This window comes from Scophthalmus maximus, chromosome 7, assembly GCF_022379125.1.
Source record: "Scophthalmus maximus strain ysfricsl-2021 chromosome 7, ASM2237912v1, whole genome shotgun sequence".
Lineage (NCBI taxonomy): Eukaryota > Metazoa > Chordata > Actinopteri > Pleuronectiformes > Scophthalmidae > Scophthalmus > Scophthalmus maximus.
Window position 1 is genome coordinate 18,012,504 of NC_061521.1, and position 18,531 is coordinate 18,031,034.

General features: G+C 42.1%; 1 protein-coding gene across 1 annotated transcript in view; it reads right to left on the reverse strand.

Annotated features, from left to right (window-relative positions):
- The window catches only part of LOC124849321 (zinc finger protein 469), a 61,344-nt gene extending 50,494 nt beyond the window's left edge, over positions 1-10,850 (reverse strand). Inside the window, exon 1 of the mRNA XM_035642961.2 lies at positions 10,724-10,850. The gene's annotated coding sequence lies outside the window, so the exon portion shown is untranslated. The remainder of the gene's footprint in view (positions 1-10,723) is intronic.
- Positions 10,851-18,531: the final 7,681 nt, after the last annotated feature.

The following is an 18,531-nucleotide window of genomic DNA, read 5'->3' on the forward strand; positions in this document are numbered from 1 at the left end:
GTCCTTAAATCTTGCAAAAAATGTCTCAAATGCTGTCATAAACTAAAAAGGATATAATAACAGATCATCTTGTATCGTCTTCACGTCTCTTCAGAAGGTATTTTGGTCCTTTCACACTTGCACAAAGTTTACAACAGGAAATGGGACTAAGAGAGAGTGAGAGTCAAAACTCCTGTGCTCTGAGCTCAACGATAACAAAGAAAGACTTTTGATCCACCGTATAAAAGGACAGCTTCACAGCTCGACAGACCAGGGGTTCATGTGCTCACCATGGTCACGGTGACAGATCTGCCGACCACTCCTTGCCCATCTGGGCTGCCGGTGGCGCTCTGCCTGCTCTCTGAGGACACCGAGTTCAGGCCACTAATTTAGTTCAGATGAGGTAAAGCAATATTTCCAGATTAATACGAGCCATATTCCTTTAGAACTGTCCTTTCTTTCTTCTTCTCCTTCCTGCATTTTTTTTACATTTTACATGTCCAAAAACGTCTGGCTGAGGATGAAAGGAAGAAGTAGAAGAGAGAAAAAGAAAGTCAGCGAGGCAAGATGAACAAACTTCATGCGTTGGGAGGCAGAAACACAGGACAGCAAGTATCTGTATGACAATAGTGTTTCTCTCGTTAAATTCAGTTTGGTCATTGATCTAGTGTTATTGAACAGCTAATTTGATAAGGCGGGTGTCCGTTCCTTCCCTCCCTCCCTGGTTAATCTCATGTAATGTACATTGGATAGATTTATGAACTATTCGTTCCTCCATTCATCATTTTTATCTCACCAATTGATGTCAAACAAGTTAAATAAACCCCTCAGGACCCGACATTGCTACTAGGCAGACGCTCTGAACGCTCATTCCTGCATACCTGGAAAAGATTCAACCAGCTGTGGAGTACAGTGGTAGATGCTCCGTACAACCTTGAGCACTTTTAATTTTCAAAGTAACATCTCTGATCATAAAAATTGGTTTCTCAAGAACTTAATGTAACTCCAATGTATTATATCAGGAGGATTAGCCGGTGTTGACAACAGTATCAGTATTTGGGGATTCAGGAAGTCGCAGCTGTCCTGCAGCTGCTGACTGAGCATGTGACTGGCTGCATGAGCAGCCCATCTCGATGATACACAGCACTATAAATCTTTCCGGATTTCGGAGAGACCCATCTAGCTACAGTATTTCTGATATGTGTTCTGATAATGGTGAACCAGATTAGAGTCAGCAGGAAGGGGCTAAAACCATGGATTAATTGGCATCTGGGCAGCTGGCTGGCCTGCTGGAGCAACACCAGCTGGACGGACAGTAACCTCACAGGCCAAAGCTTTCATCAGCTGACCATTTTGTTAATGCGAGTGGAAAATTGGAGATTAATCAACTGTCTCCCAAGAGTTATTGGAACAATACGTCAGATCCATAGTCCCTGTGCTGAGTTCCCCATCTTCAATTATATTCTGGAGGACGTTACTTCATTTACACAGGGCAAGGCAAGCGGCCACTTTGGCTCTGCTTCTTGTAGCCTCATGGAATAAGCATGCTGATGAGGGACTGATGAGGGACTGATGATGGACGTACACCAATGGCCCTCTGTGAGGTGGTGATTATTCTTTTGCTTTCCTCAACTTAAAGTAGCCGTAGAGTGTCACTGTGTTCCTGCCTCGTGAGAAAGACCTCTGGCTGAATTCCACCCTTGAACCACTTCTGCTGATCACTGCTGCCAATAATGAAAGAAGAGTTTAACTCTTGCTTCTGTTGCTCTGTTTCTGATGTTTTCTCTGGATCATTCTCATCCATCTGCCACACTGCATGACTGTGATGTCATGACTGGACTTTCTCATTGGTTGGGCTCTGTTCACCCGCAGTGCTTGAACGGTACAATTGAACAGCGGGTTTGAAAGGAAACGTGAAATTAGTGGTGACTCATCTCTGGCCGCTATGTTATTATATCATTTCTTCACCAGCAATGATTTCAATTGATCAAAAGTTCCATGAAATAAGACCAAAAAAGCCAAAAATATGTGTCTGTATCTGAAAGATGGAAAATGTGATTTTTTTTTTATATGCGTGACCTTGTTACTTTCACATTCTATAGATCTTAGACAATTTTATGTGGGTAAAAAAAGGTCAAGACAAGTACCACATATGTAAGAAATTTCACAGAGTAAAATGCCTCATTACATTACAACTAAAAGACGATAACCCTCTTGGCTCCTCCAAATGAATTATTTCCACAGCGATGTAGTTTGTAAAAGGAGGACAGCACGACAAGAAAATATCATAGACATTAACAAAGGGCAAAATAATGTAGAAACCTACTTGTTTTACAACACCATTTGAAGGGGCCCCTCCATATGGTCAGTGCTTTGCTAAGTTGGACACGTTGGTTCCCTGGTCTGTAGGTTTCAAACATATTTTATAGACGGGCTATGTGGTGTTCGTTGGCTTGGCCTGACTTTGTGTTGTGTAAGCGTATAAAGCCACATTTCGCTTTGTGCAACTGCTTTGACGATGTCGCCATGAACACTTGTATTTGCATCCTTGCCTCTCATTTTGTTGCCTTCGCTGTGGGTAGCAGGAGTGCAGAGACTAGAGACTAGTACTGTACACACTGCGCCTTGAAGCATACTAATTAAAATGGGGTACTGTTTTTAACTTTCAAGCCAACAATAGACTGATGAGCGCCATATTTTAGATTTACTTCCCATTTGGCTAAAATGGTCACCAATTTGATACTATTGACCTTAATCATTCATTTTAATCTCATGTATCAACACAGCAAACACAAGGCCCATTTCTATGGGGCGTTGATAACCTGTGATACTGACGCACATTGCAATGGACTGTAGAGCCATGGGACGTGACACTTACATGAAAGCTGCCATCGTAGTCTCCACTCACCAGAATGGACCCCAGCATTACAGCAACTGTCAAAAAACACAAACGCTTGTGGGAAGAATCCCTGTTGCAAACCCCCAGCCCATCTGTAGAGGACAGGAACACCCAACACATTTTCCCGCTTGAGCTTTACTTTAACCCTGGTGACCTGTAACTGCGTGTGTGTGTGTATGCGGGGTGAATGCCTGTCTGTGCCCTGTGTATTTGCACATCCACTGTTCCTTGTGTAGTGTAGGGCCAAGGGACCACACCAGAAGAACAGAAGAACTTTGCCTTTATAAACAATTTTTAAATCAACCATTGCCTTGCTGCAGAACTTTTCCTACAGATTTCTAGCCAATAGTTTGAGGCTATAATTCACACTTCTACTGTGGCAGCAGCACATTCAAAATGATTGTGTAACTGTTCTACCAAGTCTTCTTAATTCTCTACATGCTGGCAAGTTGTTGATTCGATTTGCAGCAACCCATCACTATCACAATTACCCCCTGGGGAATACACTTCTCATACTTCTCCCAGATTAGTCCAGTGTCCGGATCCAACCATTGTGTTTCAAACGTAACCCGTCTGCTACAGTGTATGCGCTTAATATATGACCTAGGCTCGTATGATGCATGATCTGCACATTCGTAAGAATGTAGCCAGCCAGTGGACGATAGCCTGTTGGAATGCGGCCTTGCATTGCTGAGCATCGCTGAGATTTATGTGACTGCTGTGGGGCGTGCATGTGGCTAACAGATGGTGGCATCCTGCTCCTCTCTCCTTTTCCCTCGTCACATCACTGCTTCACTCAATCTCAGTGTCCCTATCTGCTGATCTTTTCCTCGGCCGTGTCTGCCACCATTCGTTCGGTGTCACATCGAACTTGAATTCACTTGAGCTGGAATCAAACACTCACTTGGTCAGTTGTAGTTAGTCAGCACCTGCTGTAGTGAGTAGAGACTTGCAGTCACATGTTGGGTTATCAACACCAAATTCATCCCCTCTTACCACCCTGCACATTATCCATTCAACAGCAATTTAATACACACTCAAACCTGTCTCTGCTCAACCCATATAAGAATAGATGCCCAAACCTTATAGCTAGTCAATCTTTTTCTACGATGTGCTTAAAGTGACATTCCACTCAAAATCCTTCTTTGGTTATGGCTTTGGTAAGCTTCACAAAGTCGATAAAGTATTGAAAGCACTCCTGTAAGGATTCACCTTCACCTTTGGACATCTTTATGGTCATTTTCACCAAGTATGGATTAATATGCTGCTTTCAAGTTGCACTGTCGCTATTGTTGCTAAAATGGAGACACCAGCTTTTACTACAATCACTGTCGGCCACAGACAAAATGGCAGTAATTACAATGTCACTGGAAGCAACTGCGGTATAATTTCTAAATCTAAAGCCTCGACGTAGCTGCAGTTGACTGGGACAAATTGGTGCATAGCAGTGACGTCTGTGATGACACTCCATAGGTTTTGCGCTTTTATTAAATTCACATGAGGTATGATGGTCCTGAAGAACAAAGTGAACCCGCTGACTCTGATTTAGCCTTCACATGAGAAGCCAAAGCCTAAAAATCTGGCAGCCAGGCATATCATACAGTAGAGGAGACATGAAGCTGGTCCAGCAGAGAACAGGTGTGAGTTTAGAGTGGAAAAACTACTAAGCAATCAAACAATCTATCCACGGTGTCATTATTTATCAGTGCTCTTACATTTAATCAAAGGTAAATGCTATTTTGTCACAGGGGTGGCAGCATGACTTGTCTGCCATTCAAAGAAACCATTAAATCTAAAGACATCAAATTATACACAAACTTAAATGGGCATGTGGCAGACAGAGCCATTTATGCCACCATAAAATAATGGCCTACAGGAGCTCACTGGGGAGACTTCATATAATCCAATAAAAGTGCAGCCACTTCAGTGTTCCTTCCCACACACCTTGAGCTGGCAAGTGTCTCATAGGCCACGTTTATGTGCAGACACAAATAAACATACATTCAGACAAACACAGCTATTGCCATGCAAACGCTCCACTCTGCTAATCTAATCCCACTCCCGGAGTCTGGGAATGTACAACTGTGTGGTTTTGTGACACACTGGGCACCGTGCCATGGGGAGTCACCTCGAGGTGTTCCGAGTCCTGAGAGTGTGTGTGAGTGTGTGTGTGTGTGTGTGTGTGTGTGTGTACGCGCGTGCCCGCGCCCGTGCATGGTTTGAGTTCATCTAGTCCATGAGACCACAGAGCTGCAACCACAAGGAGTGGAGTACTTTTACTATTGTGACAAACACATGTATACACGCACAGACACACAGACACAAGGACGCAGCCGTGCAACCACAAATCCACACATGCACACACCCACACATTAACACTAGTGCCCTTACACACACGGAAGGAAACTTAAGTCATATAACTTCTTAGAGATGGGAACGTTTGTGCAAACCACTGACTGCCCTCTTTAGGTGTTTCTCTTTTAGAAAGAAGGAGAGAAGAACGAAGTGATTCTATGTGTCATGATCCTTAAAAAAAAGGATTTTTCTTTCTTCGCATCCTTCACTGTATAACTTTACTGCTTGGAAGACATCTTTCCTCACCTGAGCCAAAAAGATCAGCTGACCTAACAAAAAGTGAGAATATTAATTGGGAAATTAATATTATCCCTCGGGCAAGGGAGATAAGTGGCTGTGTGGACAGCACAAGCCAAGGCTCAGACAGACAAGCCTGCTGTACCCCCCCGAGCTGCACCTGCCCCATTCAATAAGGACCACATGTGACATATACACTGCGAACACTTCAGGGGTCAAAGTGAAAAGGTATTGAGTCACAAATCATGTTCCAAAAAGAAAAGATGTGACCAGCGAGGAGCTGATGTTCTCGCAGCGGGACGGCTCACATATGTGCCATGAGAAAATTTCTGAAACACCGTGAGAAACGAGCCAGCCCTCCTATTCATACGACGAACGTATGACGTGTTTTGAAACAGCGTGTTACGATGTATGTGGTCGCTTTTAAAGACCCCAGACCTCTAGCGGTAGTTAGGTACACAGCCGCTAGAGGTCAGTGGTGGGCCTGGTTAGTCCGTCAAGATTGCGAATTTAAATGGATTTCCTTATATTCTGCAAAGTAATCATGCGGATTCCTCGCCATGGCATCCTAACCATCACCCTTACGTTTAAAAGTTCATTAACCATGCATTTAAAGCCCACGGTGCTCTGAGGCAAAAAATTATCTGTGGCGTACAGCCCGTCATCGGTAGTTGCGCTATTTTAAGTTAACGGTCGACGTTGGCTGTTTTTACCACATACAAACGAGCTTGTCATACGAGTTGGAGGACTTGTACTGAGAAACAGTTCTGTCTTGTAGTGGGCACCTAATGTGGGGATTCCATTGCATGCATGTGCCTGTTTGTGCATAAGAACAGTATGTGACTGGGTGTCTGTAACTATGTGGGTGTGCTTTACTCCTGGTGTGTGTTGACTCACACTATAGGTGAAATGGCTAAAAAGCCTCAGGCAAGAATTTTGTTTCATTAAGTTAGTTATGTGCCTTCAAACTGAGCTAAAGGTTGTGGCAGTTGTCAGGAGATCATTATCTCTACGCCCCTGCCCAAAGTTCTCTCATAAGTTCTCGGAGAAAGTGCTAAAATGTGTTATATGCCGTCAATTGATGGTCTGGGGCCTCAGGCCAAAAAGCAAAGCTGCATCCATTTTTCTAAAACATTTTTCTAACATTCAAAATAAATCATATTTATATACACAGCATATATTGCTTATGCATTCAATCGCTGTATCCATTTGCCAAAAATGGATACAGCAATCAATGCCCCTGAAACTACATTATCAATAAAAATGTGAGAAAAACAATAAATTATTATTTATGCTTTCAACTCACATGCACGTGAGAGAGGCATTTTTCTTTCTGAGAACTTTATTTCACCCATTACACATCTGTGACATAACAGTTTTAAATCATTCCTCACCACGTGAAGTAACCAGAACATAACAGGAGAGAATGTAACCGACCATCCCGTAAAATCGTATCACCAGTGATCTATACTCTAAACCCACGCAATGACACTTTGAACAACTCCTAACAAAGATTACTGTTTCAGATTTATGACAAGCGGAGTAAGAACCGAGAGGAAAGCGGGGAAAAACTCAAGCCTTGCATACTGTAAAATCATCATCTTTCACATAAGTTATCAAACTATAACTCTATATAATGACATGTCAATTGATAAAAGATGGGGATGGCTTTAATAGCAGTGTTATGAGGGTGTAAACAGTTGATATAAATTACTTGTTGAATGGATTCAGGCAGCAAGAACAGAACCCAAGTAAATGGGTGAACATCCTTTGCTCTGCTCAGAGGAAACACTAATGTGGGAGGAAATGCTGAGCCAGGTCTATGTGAGACGATAATTCGGCTGTACTTCAGCTATGTCTGTGGGCTCTGATCCCATTTGTTCCTTATTTTCCTTTGGTCAGCCGACCGGTTCATCAGTGAAGGAAAACAGTAGCCGAACATCCAATGGCTGAGTGTCCTCCGACATCTAAGTTGGAGATTAAGATGCCACAGCAAACACACAACCAAGTGCCCAGAGCTTTACATCCAGTAGGCTAAATTGCCGCCAGCTGTTTATCCCTGGCCCCACCACACACTTGGACTGTTATTGTAGGCCAATTGCTTACACACAGCTTTAAACATAGGGTGTTAAGTCTGAGCTATCTGCAACCGCATTCGTCTGCTGATATTTTACAGCAATGGAATACTGTGTATGACATAATGCACATTGTTAAAAGCTGTGCCAACCTGCAATGTGGCACCTGGCAAGTTTCAGATATTCTATACTGAAAAAACTAATAGGCAAGTACTTGCAAGCCTAGAATTTGATGAATATGTTTCTTGGTTCCTTCCCATGCCAGGGGGCATGCACTTTTTTGAGCGATCCAATGGCCATGACCTTATTACTACATTTTGACAGCACAGACATAATCCTCCATCGGAATCTTCGAGGACCACATTCAATATATCTTTGCATGTCACTTCATTTTTAGTTGAGGGCTTTATTCAATGTTTGACAATTTAATCCCAGAAGAGATATTGAGGTATCCTATTGTTTGCATGCATTGATTAATGCCAAAGAACAAGTGAGGGCCTGCAAGTGTTGGCTTTTCCTACACATGTGAATGCGCTGTGTATTTTGCTCTGTGCATACATCTCTACATGCTCTATGCTCGGAAGGTATTTTGTGGCCTTTCAAATTAAAAACACATCAAATTTCATTTGGCGGTCTGACAAAAGCTTGGCATGGTGACTGCTACAGTGTATGGGGAACAGTGAGCTCATAAGATAATGCAATGAGTCATTCATTGAGCTGTGATATTCAGTGAAGTTCAGAGAGAGAAAAAATTGAAAGGCAAAAATTGAAAGGCATATGGTACCATGCAGCATGACAAGAGACCTCAGAGAGAAAAAGAGGCAAAAATAGGAAAGGAAAGTGATTCCGAAAAACAGCCAGCTTCAGAGGCTGTAATTCACGGATGAAATCCATACCACTGCCAGACCAGACCCACCGAGGCCATAAGGCAGGGACAAGGGAATATGGGATAAATGGGAAGGAGCAGGAGCGGGAAGAGGAGAGTTAACATGAAGTAAAAGGTCTACAGTGCTGATATGGTTTTCTTTCTGGCAGCAATTCCTGGGCCGTGGAAGAGATCTACTGTATGTACCAGCCAACACTGCTTTCACACAGCTGGACAGACACTCTCACTTCTGACACACCCCTTCTCTTTAAATTTGTCCCTGTCATTTCGCTAGCTGCCTGAGGTTTAACTCCCCATGCTATCAATGACAGCTTTCAGCTTTCTCTTTCTCTCAGCCAAAATCTCAAGTGCACAGCAACTTTATATCAAACCTCCCCCTTCCATTCGATTGTTCTCAGTGAAATATTTGTCTGTCACCTTCAATTCGCATTGTACACCTGGATTCCTGACCTCAATGCCGTCTCCATTCTCATAAATCAATCAGTTCACCTATAAAAAACATAGCTGGTTAGTCCCATGAGCACATGATTCAGATTGCTGACTTATGGACAAATATGGCAATTTGTCATAATTCAGTTCTTAGATGTTGGAATTGTTCTCCCACTGTCATTCTTATATCCCATGCATGGATCGATGTCAGTCGAAGTAGTGCATGAATGGGATATAAAAAGCTAGGGGCTTTTTATATTTATGGAATTTGGCATTCCAAAAATATTAAAACAAGAGACATGAGAATCTGTCTTGTACAGTCTGAAAGGTACGTGGAACTTTTTATTTATGTCCTTGCGATTGCTCCAGATGAAACAACAAGGTTTATAGTCTTGCTGGTGCTCAATCGGTCATGCACTCTCACACACACGCACACACCTACACGTCCCATTTTGGGAGAGGAACATAGGAATCAAACCTAACTCTCTCAAACACTCATAGAAAGTATATGTAATATACACACGTCCCAAGAAAAAGATCTAAATACTGGCAGCTGCTGAATATGTGTTGTTCATCGCTGATTCAAGATCAGAAGCAGGCCAGATCTCACGCAAATACTGTTGTCTCCTTCACTCAGACATGCTGATGGCACACCAGGTAAAATACAGCGTTACACTCACAGGGGGGAATGCCACACCTGGCAGTGCTGAGGACGATTTTCCATCTTTTGAAAGACAGTGGTAGTTACGCTGGCACAAGGAGGCAGACTGGCATGACTGAGCAGGTTCCACTCGCAGGGCAGAGAGGATAACGTGGGTGTATAGGGAGGGAAGGGAGGGGGAGTGGGGTAGCTGGTGGGAGGCGAGAAAACAGAAGTTGGGGGGCATGCAAGTTAGGGGCAACGTATATTCACTGCGAGGACTCCCAGAGGAATCTCAAACATTCCACAATGACCTCTGTATCTGCTCTACCTGAGCCCCACCCTTTGCTTTCTCCTCCATACCTTGGAGGTGCTTAGCTGTCACAGAAATCTGCATGTAGGAGCATACAGGTATGGGCAAAACAATACGACCACAGCAGCTCCTTCTTTGCATTGGACAGTATATCATGGTGCATGCATGCATGCTTGCAGATGCTGCAGAGACGATCCTACGTCAATCTGCCTCAGATGTTTTCTGCTTCTCATCACAGTCATAATTTCTGACGTCTGTTGCAAATACAAGTCTTTTACAGAAAGAAATCCAGCAATTTCAAACGTGACAACAAAATGTGCAGGCGGAACATATTGTGGCCAGATGAGGTGCTAGCTCTCCAACAGTCTGTCCTTCCTTCACTAGGTGTCCACTGCTGACAAAGCTAAACAATTCCTTGCTGCTCATGAAAAAAACAGATGACAATACCCCACATGCGTGGCTTTACCGGTATGCAGGGTTACAAACGTGGATATATATACAGTGCATAGGCACAGACTTTCACAATGTGTCTATTCTCTCTGCTTTGCAGGGGGATTCCTACATACACACACACACACACACACACACACCAATCTGTCATCTTGTAAAAGCAAACCTGTCACATGCGCTTCAAAGTTTGATCACTGACATGAGTGCACAACGGCTTACACAACAAAACATGAATAGCAGCCTTCATTGGGGTAGATTCAAAGAAAACTCTCTGCTCAAACAGATCCAATGCATGCAGGTGCTTGTTCAATTCTCTAATTCAACCTTAGTTATGGTCACACTCAGCTACAGAGTTGTTTACATGTACACACAAATATATATGTGTACACAAATGCTCCCCTGCGCACACACGTTTGTGCGCAGGGAAAGCTCACAAACGGATAAGACATTCTCACCTCACCTTTGAGGGCTGCACAGTGAACCAAACCAATCTCCAATGTGTGAGGTGTGTCTCAGTCTCTCCACTCCTCCGTCTCCCTTTACCTCACTCACTCCTCAAACTGTAGTCATCGCGTGGCTGCAGTTACACTCTACTGCAGCAAACTGAGGCACGGGGAGAAAGGAGGCGGGAGGGAGGGAGGGAGGGATAGAGGGACAGAGGGACAAATGAGTCCTCCCCAGACTGATGAGGGAGGCTTCCAAAAATGCCCTCGGGAGAGCAAAAGATTAGAGCTCTCTGCTCTACTAAGAATCTCACTTTCTCACCACTTTCCACTGATCTCTTTTTTATCAGGTTCTTTTCTGCTCAGTTCCTTTTTTTCCCAGCACCATTTAAAGTTCTCCTCAAACCGCTTTATTTTGCTTTCTCGAGGTTCTGCCCTTCAGTAAACCAAACACCCTCCCTTTTTAAATCTGTTCTCCCCTTTGTGTGTAGGGTTAGGGAGATTACTGTATGGCAAAATAGGAAATATTTTTGGAGTTTGCTGTCCATACCATACTGTTTCCACTGTCGTCTGGTTCCAGGAGTTGTTAAACTGACACTATAGATCTATGGTCAACTGAAGGTATTTATCAGAGGAGTCAAGATGAATGCACAGTTTGGTTCATGGATGCCTGACCACTGCATGTGACATGCTGTAATATGGCCTCCCCAGCTGCAACACTCTCACACATAACACCTTTCATTTTAAGGTTTTAATAGCCTTGACACTGTCTTTCCAGAATGTGAAGAATGCATTATGCTTATTGGGCGGCATGAGTGTGAGTTAAAAGGCAAACCTAGTGGATGTCTCCTCAGGGGTCATGACCTCATTGAAGGAAAGGAAGAGAGAAAAAAGAAAAAAATGGAGCTAAATAGCATCAGATTTAACCAAAAAGCCAGCAAAAGCCTTCCCTTGATTCATGCGAATGTCTGCATCATCTCTTTTACTGCATGTTGTCTTACCATGAGACTGTAGAGAAAAGTCAAGAGATTCAGTCCAGTTCTTTGGTCATCTTGTATCCTGATCAAGAGATAAACCAGAGCAGCACTGACACCCTAACCATGACCCTGACATGCAAAACCACTTTCACAACACTTCCCAGCCCTGCGAGAGTTTCCTCTCTTGAAAACCAGATAACAGTGAGGAGTCATCGCAATGATCACAATCATCTGATTGGCCCCAGCTTTATCATCACACTTGGGGATATTCTACAATTGTTCACACGCACTCCCTCTCTCCTGACTCCACTGATAAGTTTACTATCCCTTTGTTTATTTCTGACTCTATGTGCTTCTCTCCCATATTCCCTGGGAGACTACTTCAGTCAAGGTGATGGAGATAACACAAAAGCAGAACAGAGTGTAACATGTGATTCAGCACTCAAATTACGAGAAAGATCCTGTTTACAGGCAGGGGAGCCTTGACCTATGAGTCATTGTGTAGTCTTGAGAATCTGGCACAGCTTCCCCTTCTTCTCTGGATGGTCATTCCTGACTCCCCCGGAGTTTTCCCAATTCCAGCTTGTCTTCTTTAAAACATTCCGATTTCTCTCATTCAGCAGCACTTCAAACCAAGGGGTTTGCCTCCGTCATTGATCCTGATGTGCTAAGACTTAACAACTGTTCACATACTTAGGACAGTATCTCGATGTCTGCATGTAAAGTATGACTTGATGGTTTTGTATGATTGTCTGTGCTCGCTGGCATGCATGTATATGCACATACAAATATGCATGTGCATAATACCACAACTAACCAGGCTCACTTTGGATGTTCACACAGCGTTGATGGGGAAGGTTCAAATGCAAGGACGAGACGCAGTTAGACTGATAAAAGACTTTTTCTTTATTTTGACTTTTCTTGGCTAGTTTGGGGGCTTAAAGAGACAGTAGCTAAATCCAAGCGTTTCAGACAGAGGTTGGAAAGAGGAGCTGAAGGAATGGACAGTATGAAGAAACCAATGTCTTTACTGAACATTAAGGCATATAAACCTTTTCAAGTAATAAACAAGATTAAAATTATATATATGAATATGAACATAATATGTCTCCTTTAAGTGATGACTTTGAACCATTTGTGGTGATGGAAAGTCAGAGCATAATCTGATTCATTAGGAAACATCCTCTGGGCACCACTGATATCGGCACAACTGTAAATTGCAATTTGTGCAATTGTTACCTAAACATTTAACTATTAAGCAAAAAATATAACAGCTTGTGATACAGGTAAGGTGAAACACCAAAGTCATTAGCATTCAACCTCTGAGGCCCATGAATGTCTGTATTAAATGTCATGGCAGTCCATCTCTTACAGACGTTTGTGACATATCTGTGACATGTGATGTAGTCTGATGATTGATAAACAAACAACATCTGTGTAAGTTAAGATGGGGATTCCATAGCAATTCCTCACTTGGGAGGTAAAATGATTTTTAGCACATCATTAAATACTGTGCTGCATGTGATCGCAGGGCACGTGAAGTGAGGGGAATTGTTGTTGGAATGAGTAACATGATGGATGGTGTGCAAACACACATGCTGGAAACTCTGCATCCCAATTCCAGTTAAGACTGGGGCTTACGAGCATCTATAAGGGGCATGACGAGGAATATAAGGGATGACAGTAGTGAGAAGGAAAATTGTTTTTTATTTCACACAGCTGTGGTTTGGAAACCTTTAGAGAAACAAGAATCATTTAGTCATCGACCGGTAAGGTTTTCTGTACAATGGCAGAGGTCAGAAAATACATTCCTGTCAAGGCAATGAAGTAAAATAACTAGGAAATGAATCACCCTGGCTTGTACCTCGGCAATGATTTTTTTTAAAAACTTTTTTACCGAAACCCCAGTTTGAGTCACCTTCTCCTGATGGACACCTCCTCAATTCCTAAATCCCCCCCACAAAATATCCAGACCCTGTACATCTAATGGTGTCTAGTGCACCTTTGGACTTGTCTGGCAGCATCTCTCCCGGTCTAATCCTGATGAACATTTGTTGTATCATTCTTCTTCTTCTAAATAAGACACATAATAACCACAGACAGGTGCTGCAATGGATAGAAGTCTGAAGGTTACATGATGATTCGGACTTTATCATGTGCCTCATATACTAACAATGAACTATATAAACCTGTCTGTTTGAGCAGGTACAGTAATGTCAGATTCCAAAAAAGAAAATGAGCCACACAATGATGAATTAGAGCAAAAAGTAAAGAAAAATAGAAATTCAGCCCTCAAACTATGAAACATGTGTGTGCGTTACATGGGTGATTTCAGCAGTCGATGACTGGGATCCAAGCCCTGCAGTGAAAATTCTTTGCTGAGTGACTTAACTGAAAGGCGAAGGGAGGGTGAATGGGTGTTTTTTTTAAATTGCATAATGAATGAGAGAGAGAGAAAGAGAAAATGAGGTTGACTCAACAAAATCAAAGTCTTGTTTTGCAATATCAGCTGCTCCTACTATCAATCGCTGAAGGACATTCGGCATTTGAGTTGATGCAAAGAATGTAGGACACACCACATTGTAGCTCTACAAGTATCCATGGATACTGCTTATGGATTTAGATTTTAAGCATTGTACCCATATAGTTCAAATAGAGAGATTTCCACATCCATATTTAGGGCTCTTGAATGACCTAATAAACAAGAGAACAATGAATAAAATATAATAATTATTAACAGATCTTGCTTTTCCAAACAGTCGCTCTGCCTAAGGCTAGGGTTTTGTGCAATGTGTGTAGTATTTAGCTTATCTGTTATCATTCTTCAAAGAGATTGAAAGAACCATCTCCCATGGATACACACTGGCTCACTGTATCTATAATGTACAGATAAATGTAGATTATGGAAAAATGTCATGAAGGAGAGACAACCTATGGAGAAATATATTTGCTATGGCTGAAATAAGAGGCATCTGACACCAATTACCAGGGTGTGTGTCTGTGTGTGTGTGTACAAAATTACTCTTACCAATTTCTACCCTTTGAAACAAGTTGGGAACAAAGCTTAGCCCCTTCAGATTGTATCTGTCACAGGAAGCTCTGGTAGACATAATATAGTAAGTACATTCTTAAGGAAAAGGACAACACAAGATTTTCCAATACATTTTACCTTCTCTACCGTTTTCCATGATTTTGAAATGAGTCAACTCTTTTCGAGGTTTTCCAGTGGGAACGTAGAACCATTCAACTTTACAGTAGGTCTACAAAACGGGTACAAAGTCTACTGAGAAGTCAATACAAGTTGTAGAGTAGCTCAGATGCCTACAATATACAGCCATTGGGCCTCAGGACCACTTGCTGTCCCTTTATCTGTCCCCTGCTGCGTTGTGGGGGTGTGTCGGACAGGATGGGGATGAGACAGGATAGGATGAGGAGGAAGTGCAACCTAAATATGGCTCTTGCAGCCTAGGCCACAGGGAGACAGAGAAGGGGACCACAGACCTCGGCAGCGTACAATTATCCAAAACAAGAGAGTCAAGCCAACCTCCTCTCACTGAAACTCACGACAAGAGCATAACAGTGAAAACCAACACAATATTTTACTGTCCTTTAGCCTCTGGATCACATCCAAAGATCTGTGAAAATGCAAAACACATATTCAAATGTAAAACAGACATATGTCCATAAAAACTCATGATAATTCACTGCATAGTTTCAGAACTTGTATGATGCCACAATGCAGTGAGAACTCACTCTATACGAAAAGTATCCTTCTCATTCCATTTGGCAGATACTTCATTGAGGCCTATAAACAAACACAAACCCCAAAACACAACGAGAGTGCACTTTGCATAGTGTAGCATAAGGGTTTCTTCTGCCTTTGGAGTGATGTCTGTAAAACAGGCTTTCTGGAACTGGCAGCCATTGGCATTGTTTGAGACTGGGAGCCAATAGAGGCAGTATCTGGACCTGCGGTGCACGAGTGCTTGCTTGTCTACTTGAGAGGCCAATGTGAGAACCATAGCTTATCCCTGCGGTGACTTATTGTTTAAAATCAGTAGCGTTCCATTCCCCATCTGACCTGGAGCACACCCGGCTCGACGCATCAAGGCTGGACAAGCTTGAGAGGAATCAACCATTTTCAGGAGGCGGAAGAGATCAAAGACCTACCGGCACGCTCGAGCGTATGTGACTGCTGGACCCATGAACATGTAACAGATGAGCGGAGGCGCCTGAGAACCATCTGGGGTTATATAACGATACTGATTTCAAGACACAATACATAGAGAACACAACGGGGAATGCAGACATTAATGAAACTTATTTGTGTAAAGCACCATCCTTCTGTTCTCTTATGGGATGTATTTGACCTTTGGGAACAATTAGTTTAAAGTAGCAGGGAGAACATAGTTGTTCATTAAATCGTTTAATGCTTAATGTTTGGGTAAATTAGTTGAGAATCAGTTAATAATCTGTGTACATTTGCTGAAATGATATTTCACCATTTGATCAAGACATTTGCTCCATATGTAAACATTAGGCTTGAGAATGATGTCAACATTGCATCTATAGTAATTAATGTGAGACAATGATTGCTGATCTTATTACACCAGGAACCATCTCATGGAGTTTAAGAAAGAGAAACCTCAAGCCTAAAACTGGCACCATGGTTCTGGAGAGAGCAATGTCTTTAATAAAAACTACTGGGTGAATTCTTATGGCATTTTATCTCATTCTGGTGATCCACTGACCTTTTTTCTAGGGCAAACAGCAAATTGAAATGGTGTAGAAATATTTATGGTTCCCAAAAAATGTATCCAAATGATTTTGGTAATGCCCTGATTTTCTACTGTTATCATCAGGTCCAAATATTACTGTTTCCAAAGCTTTCAGTGAGTTTACAACAAAATACCTTCACAACTAATGGCACTGTCATCGGCCTCCGTGTTTAGTGCTTATTGAGGTAACATGCTCTCACACTACAATAGGATGATGACCAGCAGAGTTCTTGCGTTGTCACCATTGTCTTATTTATGTGAATGCGTCCAGTCGCAGGCCTGAATTGTCTTATATTTTTGTTCAGGTTCATCACCTTTTGCTACAAAAACAAAGCTTTATTTTTCCTCGTTAAATTTCTCCATGGATTCCTTTACAAACACACTTCACTTTAACCTCTATCTACTGTATTTAGCTTTCTTGCAAGTTGAATAATGTTCTGTCATCACTACGCTTGAGGGGATGGGAAAGTGGAGAGGGTGAGAGAGAGACATGACACGAGAATGCTTTCTTTGACAGATCATGGGTTTTTGTTTTAACATATAATTCTTTCATTTATATTGGAGGTGTGGACAGTACAATGAGCCTGTGTGTGTGTGTGTGTGTGTGTGTGTGTGTGTGTATGTGCGTGCGTCTGTGCGTGCGGGCTTGTTTTACTGTATTTGTGGGCCCAAAACTGGGAATCCAAGATACATCCTGAGGACAAAATGATGGACCCCACAAGCTTAAATTGATGTTTGAGGGTTAAGACTTGATTTTAGGGTAAGGGATAGAATTTATGTGTGCGTGTGTGTGTGTGTGTGTGTGTGTGTGTTCGTGCACACACCGTGGTTGTGGTTGTGTGTCTACATGCATGTCCCTGACTATGTGTAGAGCATGTGATGATCTCACTTTACCCTGGAAGCAACATGGAGTGACTGTGGGGTAAAACTCTGCGGTAAAGACCTATATCTCAACAAGTCCTAGCTTGGGGTTTGATGGTATCGTTGTTATCGTGTCACCACTGGAGATGAGTGACAGAAGAAAAAACACAAAGGAAAGGGGAGCCTGACGAAGAAGACTTGATGGTCATGGTAACTGATAGTATAAGTGATGATGGGAAGTGGAAACACTGCTTTAAAATTAAATATAGCCACAAGCAGTAATTTGCGGGTTCTAACGTTTTTGCGCTCAACAAAGGAAGCAACTCAGTTGTCCAAAATTAGAGCCACAAGCAGCAAACAGTGGATTGCAGGATTGATATAGCTGTTTAATTCTATTAAAGAAGGGGTATGACCTTTTTTATATACAGTTTATGGGTGAGACCAATGTGTCTCTCCAAGTGTAATTATGAAAGACGCGTATTCCATCATCACAATGTATGCCAAGTATTTATTTATATTTTTTTCCAAAAACAAAAAATACTTCATCGGTAGCGCAATGGAAGGTGCTATTATGATGCCGTTTTTGCCCTGTTTCAGCAACAGCTGATCCAGGTTGTTGGATGTACTGTTATTTGTGTATAACTTGACCATCAAGCATATGCATGTATGTTTAGACACAGTACAGATCCCCACTGAGTTTGACTATAGCTTTATATAAGAGGTCCCTTGCTAATAAAATGTGACCAAATTCACATGGAATAAATGTTGACATCTCTGCTTTCACATGTCTTTTGGGTTTTGGATTCATAAAACATGATTTTTTACTAATAGGCAAATTCAAACATGCAGTACTATGTAGAGCACTGGCATTTTAAGTGGTTAAACATTTGAGATGATGATTTACAGCAGGTTTTAAAGGCACTGAGGCCTGAATCTTGAAATGGCCTTAACTTCAAGGACCTAACTTCAAGTGACTCAGTTTGAGAGATTAATAAAGGATAGGCTACGTGAAACTCATTCCAGAAAACCAAATCAAAATGTCACTACAGGTTATTATAACATACCTCTTCAAATGTACTAGTCTTGAGTCCAGAGTTACATTTAGCTCACTAGAACACAGCTCACATTGTTGTATTACTCACTGTGGTCATCTTGCAGTTCGTAAAATCAGAGCTGCATAAACACTGTAATTTTGGAGACATATAATTT